The sequence below is a fragment of the Rhea americana genome, unplaced genomic scaffold, assembly GCF_003343005.1.
Source record: "Rhea americana isolate MKP2758 unplaced genomic scaffold, rheAme1 scaffold_0, whole genome shotgun sequence".
In the NCBI taxonomy this organism is placed as follows: Eukaryota; Metazoa; Chordata; class Aves; order Rheiformes; family Rheidae; genus Rhea; species Rhea americana.
The window spans coordinates 12085238-12091360 of NW_028185037.1; the positions used below are offsets into that span (position 1 = coordinate 12085238).

The 6123-nt window shown below is 43.0% G+C and overlaps 1 pseudogene; it reads right to left on the bottom strand.

The window, feature by feature from the left end:
- The window catches only part of LOC146602030 (uncharacterized), a 167112-nt pseudogene extending 163251 nt beyond the window's left edge, over positions 1-3861 (bottom strand).
- Positions 3862-6123: the final 2262 nt, after the last annotated feature.

Below are 6123 nucleotides of genomic sequence, written 5' to 3' on the forward strand. Positions count from 1 at the left end.
GCTTTTGTAAGGGTAAGCTTGTGTTTATCAAAGCTTTGGAATCCTTCAAAGAAAAAAATTTTAGGTGACTCAGGAAGAAAGTAATACACTAGGTTGCTTTTCATTATTTCTTTTAAATTAGTAGTTCASATTCAGCCCTGGAGCAGGAGACTGGATTAAATGACTTCCTGAGATGCCTTTACATTTATTTCCTGTGATGGCTGTTCGAACTTTATGAGAAATGAAGGTACAATAAAAGGAATACTCYTCCTAGCTGCATGTCTTCTAGACAGTCCTTGAAATTTCTTATTTGCTTAATATATTGGTTTTCATGTGATAAACTGGTGGAGTTGGTCCAGTTCTTAGTGARCAAGTGATGATTTAAGAAACTGCCCACTACTGAGTCCAAAATAATAATCATAGCAATAGCCTGAATTGCAAAAATTAACTATATTATAACAACAATGGGAAGATTATATAAATCATTCCTCTAATTACTTTGCTACACAGTATAATGCAGCAATAAAGAATGTTGAATATTGTACCAGGGCTGGACATGACAACAATGTAGTACCTACCAAAAGAAAGGATCTTTTCTCCAAATCCATTTGTGAGTGGACAGGAAGCAATGAGGTTAAACTGCAGACTTGACATCAGCAGAGATTTTATAACCAAAAGGCTAGTTAAGAACTGCAATGTGCTGCTTAGAAAAAAGGGAAAGGGGATCACTATCAGAAAAGTCATATATGTCAGGAATGACATGCATATTAGAAGTTACTCTGGGGCAGGAGGGTGGCTAGCTAACTTCTCGAAGTCCACTTAGCAGTATTTTCTGTGATGACACCTCAGCCACCYTCTCTTTCCTCCTCACCTCAAAACTGCACTCTGTAAGGCTTTGTCACCCAGAAAGCCTAATTGCAAAARTTGCAGGAAAATCTGATGTTACTGAAATCTCCTGTCAGATGACACATGATGCATCTAGCAAATGCAATCTCAGACACCYATGTAGCCTTCAGTGAGGAATTAGAGGCAATGCTTTGTGCGAGTGAACACTGCGAGCCAAGGTTGTTGCAGGGGCTGTAGAAGGTTGCAGGCACCTTCTACATGTTTCATCTTCTWCATTCTTTATTTGCAAATAGTACTCAGTGTTTCTGTTGACTCTGGCAGGCCTAGACATGGGTATGGACCAAGGTGATGTTGATTGGCTGCACTGATGTCTGTTCCTGAGTGCTAGGAGCCATCTCCTCTGGGAGGAACCTGCTATTACCTCTCACAGAGCTGAAAGGAAGCTGTGGGCAATCAATGGGCTTTTTAGCTYGGTACACAGGGCATTGCATTTGGGATCTGCTTCTGACTCTGTAGCTTATTTACTCAGTRACTTTGCGCTGATCACTGAGAAATCTCTACCTTGGTTTTGCCATCTGTAAACTGGGGATGGGAGTCATGATGATCTGCTTCAGTCATTTTGCTGTTTGGGAAGAAAAGCGACTATGTAAGAGCTATTTCTTGTTAACACAGCAATGCATTGCCACAAGGATGCCTTCAGCTCCCTTGTTATCATCAGTGCTGTTCACTAGCAAGCTATGTGGCAGATCTGGCCCATGAACTGACGCTGCCTCCCCAGAAACCACAAGCATGTTTCCCTAATTGCCTGTTTTTCAGCAGGTACAGTGAAATATGATGAAGTAAGGCTGCTGTGATAGCAGAAAGAAAAAGGCAGTGGCTATCCTTTATGCCAGGGATTATGAATTATGAGAGGATTATAGATTATAGGACTCCAGTCCTAAAAGTCACATGCATGTTGCCTCGGTGGACGTAATTCCTGCAGGGAGTGGAATAGGTCATTCCTGTCCTACCCTTGCGTTTTTAGGCAGGTCCAGCACATTGGAATAGGTGTCCTGAGGCTGACATCCAGCTTGTAACAACAGAAAAGCTGGATCACTTTGGCTGAAGCTCAAGAGGCACAGTAAACACTGAACCAGCTAATGGCAGCAGTAATGGCATTATCTGTATGGTATTCCAGGCTGAAAGACAGGCAAAGTGATAAAACTGTGTGTCCTCAGGAGTGAATAGACTATTCTGTGGAAATTCTGTGAGCTGTAGACTCAAATTGCACTTTACGTAYATGAGAAACTAGAGGCAGCAAGTCAATAATATTTAGAAATAACTATCTTAACCRGATGGTACAAAGCAATGAAAGAATATCTTTTATTGCTAAACAATTAAAGCCAAGGTAAGTATACAAYATTAAATATTTGTATGAATAATAAATGCTGCATCAAATCTCAGCTATACCACAGCAAAACTGGAGCAAACTGGTTGACCCCAGATCTAACACGCTTTATTTATTTCAACTTTTTATTTGAAAGATTCCTAGAAAAGTAACAACATAAAAGGCATTTCACCACCAYGTCAAGAGCAAAGCAAGGTATTCCAGATGGATTCATGCAGCAGAACGTTCTCCAAGCCGATTCCAAGTAAAGCATTCCATCTGTGAGGTTCAAGGGAAGGAAATCAAATCTATATAGATTGTGATTAACACAAGTGGTATATTTCTGAAGAAGAGAAGCACAACTGAATTCAGCTGAGCTCTGTAATGTCAGAAACCAGAGACCAYCTGAGGTGAGGCCTGCTGCTGTCTGGATACATGTGGCATGAGATGACTGCTTTAGGTCTCACCTGGGTACTGAGGAGATCTATGTAGTAGACAGGGATTTTCAGCCTTGATCAGCCCCTGGTGTATTCTCTGTGAGACTCCTGAAATACTTTTTCTTTTATATGAGTAGTAATTCTTTTGAAGGTTAGTGTGAGTGATGTYGCAAAGCCACTGCGAGTGGTGTAAGTGCAGAAAGGTAGCAGAAGTGGAGAACATGGTTGTTGATTTGTGATATCCAGCCTTTTTATTCTGTGGGACTTGACCTCATAAAAAAAAAGCTGAGAATTCCTTTCCAAGAGGAATTTTGGACTGGGAGAGAGCCTGCACTCATGATTCAAAGTCTTCCTACCTTGCCCTAATAACAAGTAAGTATTAGGAGACAGGGAGTAYGCAGCTGGAGTTTGTTTCCTCTTGCAAACTGATACCAGAAGCAGGACCATAAAGTAGGGGAAATAATGCTATTTAATTAAAGGTGAATGTAGACCCACAGGCTGAAGACCCAGGAGTTCAAAGATGAGGAACACAGCTTGCCCAACCCTAAGGATTTAAGCAAAGTTTTTCAATTGYGAAGAAATAAGGAACAAAAGAGCAGCAGCCAGCATTTCCTAAGCAATCCTTGTTATGTCTCCTCAGGGCTTTCATAAGACACGTGCTTCCTGTGGCTGCCATGGGGAAGAGGTCAGAAGTCCCCTCTACCCCAGCACCTTCACGATGAAGGTGCCTTTGGGTTGCACTCRGGTTGAACACAGGGCAGCCGGCCGCCCGAGGGCACAAGGCTGTTCCAGATGCCAGACTTCAGGTCTCTCTCTGTTCTTAATTCACATATTGTGAATGCAAGTGTGTTGGGCCTTACCTGTAGCTCGAGCCATGGCATGCTGGCATTTAGCGCTGAGGTCCTTCATTTCCTTCTGTGGGGTGGCTGCCAGAGCCAGCACCCTGCTGCTTGGCTCTGTGCCAGCCTGTGTTAAGCCAAAAATGCTGCCAAAAGTATTTCCTGTGGATATCTGAGCCTCTGTTTCTTTATGGCATGGCTCTATATCCCATCGACAGCGGGTGMGGTTTTCGCTCTGTCGTGGCCTGCCCGTGCTGTGCTCCGTGCAGCATGCRCGCGCCGTTACGAGCTGCGGCGGCTGCAGGCTGCCGTGCGCTTCCTCGGGCAGGGACCAAGGGCTGTGGCTGCGCAGCCTGGCCCCCGACCCTCYTTTGCGGCCGCCGTGGCCTGACATTTTAGCTCATTCGGCTGGCTCCAGCCTGTAAAAGCGCTTAACGAGCAGGTTGCTCTTTGCACTTGAGCCATTTACTGATCAGGCACAATCTGAGTTTGTAAGCTTTGTGTGCATTATTTCTTATGCAAAAAAAAAAAAAAAAAAAAAAAAAAAAAAACATCTGCCTGGAAGCACCACTCATAGTTCCTTAAGTTCAAGTCAGGTATGGCTGTAAGCGGGAGCTGCAGAATTTATAAACAGAGCAAATTTAACACAGACTGCTTATTGAGCCAGCCCTTGCCAGTGAAGGACACCAGCTCCTTTCTTCAGCATCCTGCCTGGTCCGCATCTGACATATTCAAGCCAAAGAGACACCATCATAAGCATTCACTTTCTGGGCAGCAGTGGGGAAAAGCAACAAAGTGGCATTTCACAGGCTAGGCTGCTGCTATTGTTCTACACAAGATCTATAAATTAAATAAGGTCTCAAAGCTCCTCAGTAAATGCAGGCTTCTAAATAAATGTAGTTAATAAAAGGAGGGCTCTGAAAATGAGCAAATTTAGCTTTCTGTGAGATGCTACTGTATGTTGGCYGTGAAAAATATCTTTGTCTCCGTCCTTGCTGGTTTACAGATTGATTTCTGTGTGGAGACTTGAGCCAAAGAGTATTTGTGATGTCCTCTTTGGGGAAATCTATAGGATTAATTTAATTTAATTTAGGTTAAATTACCTGAGCAGGGAATCCTCTTGAGGTTTTAGAGAAAGAAAGTCTGGAGGGGCTTACAGACTGAGCGCTGGCCTGTGCTGTTTTTCTGATACAGCTTCAGCTGCAGTTAAACTTGAGAAAACGTGAATGAGTTCTGTAACTGGGATGAGTCCAAAATGGCAAATTTTGGCTCCTCCAGCTTGATATAGAAGGAAGAGGTGGGAAAGGTGTTGATAAACAGAAATGAGCAGAAATGCAAAGGCTGCCGCAGCTGGCAGACGCTTAAAAGCTGTGAGCCACACTTCTTTTATGCTTCAAATTTCGAGTGATGAGGTGTTTAAGAGCCAGATTCTCATAGAGGCCATACCAGGGCGACTCCTGGACTGCTCCTGGTTCACACCAATAGACAACTGTGCGTCTGGGTCTAAAAATAAAATAAGGCACATTGTCATGCTGGGTTATATTAACAATATATAAACATATATATATGCAATATCTCTGAGATGCAATATCTCAGAGCTAGAAATCAGGCTCTAGGCATTGCAGTGAGGCCTAGAAGAGCCCAGCTCTCACCTGCCCTTTCTGCACATATTCAGGCTGTGCTGATTTCTCTCTCTGTGTCCTGAAATGTTTTATTCATTTCAGCATTTTCCTGGAAGTAACTTCTTAGCTCCCTGTCTGTCAGGGGAGCTGGTGGGACATGTGGCTCTCACTCTAAGAGGTTATAGCAACCTGTCAAGAAAGGGACGCCACTGTTTCCTTGCTGCCCACCTCCTGCCCACTGGTTTGAACAGCTTCGATCTGCAGAAAGGGATGGGAAGACTCCCCTATGGGGATCAGGCAAAGGAGTCATTGAGTTATAGCTATGGGAATGCATCCTCTTTAATTTATAAACAATTGCACAAATCCAACTGCCACAAGGGATAACTGTAACTTCATTTGGTTTGATTTCCCTATGTGTTGAGGAAATCCTCCTCCCTGGCCTCTTTTCCCATTTTTATTGGGCTGGTCTGCACACCCACCGACTCTCCTGAGCTGAGCTGGCTCCGCAGCCTTCCGTGTGTGGGAACAGATTTGTGAATTGTCTAGAAATAAACAGAGAATCTCTCCTACCCACACAGACAACTCTGACTTTGCATTCCTTTGGACTGGGAGTCCTCATTTATTCCTTCGTAATTTTATTGCATGCATTTTTTTTTCAGCTAAAGCAGTCATTGCTCCTCCCCAAAGAACCATTAGGTATGTGACATTTCCACCAAAACAATAATGTTTTCAGATGGTGCCAGTGAAATGCTGGAGGTTTGATTTAAAATGAGAAAAGACAGATGTGAGCAACTAATAGCTTGTTTCTCCAGCCTCAGAAAATAAAACCAACATAAAAGTTTGCAAATGAACTTTTGAATATCTTAACAAACACTCATTGAAATACTTATAAATGAATATGTATATATATTTTCATTTGGTGTATTATATTCACTTCTGCCCTGCTTCACACTTAAAAGTAATAAGTTGGTGTTGTAGTCTAAGAGAAATCTACTGTGACTGAAAGAGGTTTTTCTGGGCATGCATGGGAATGT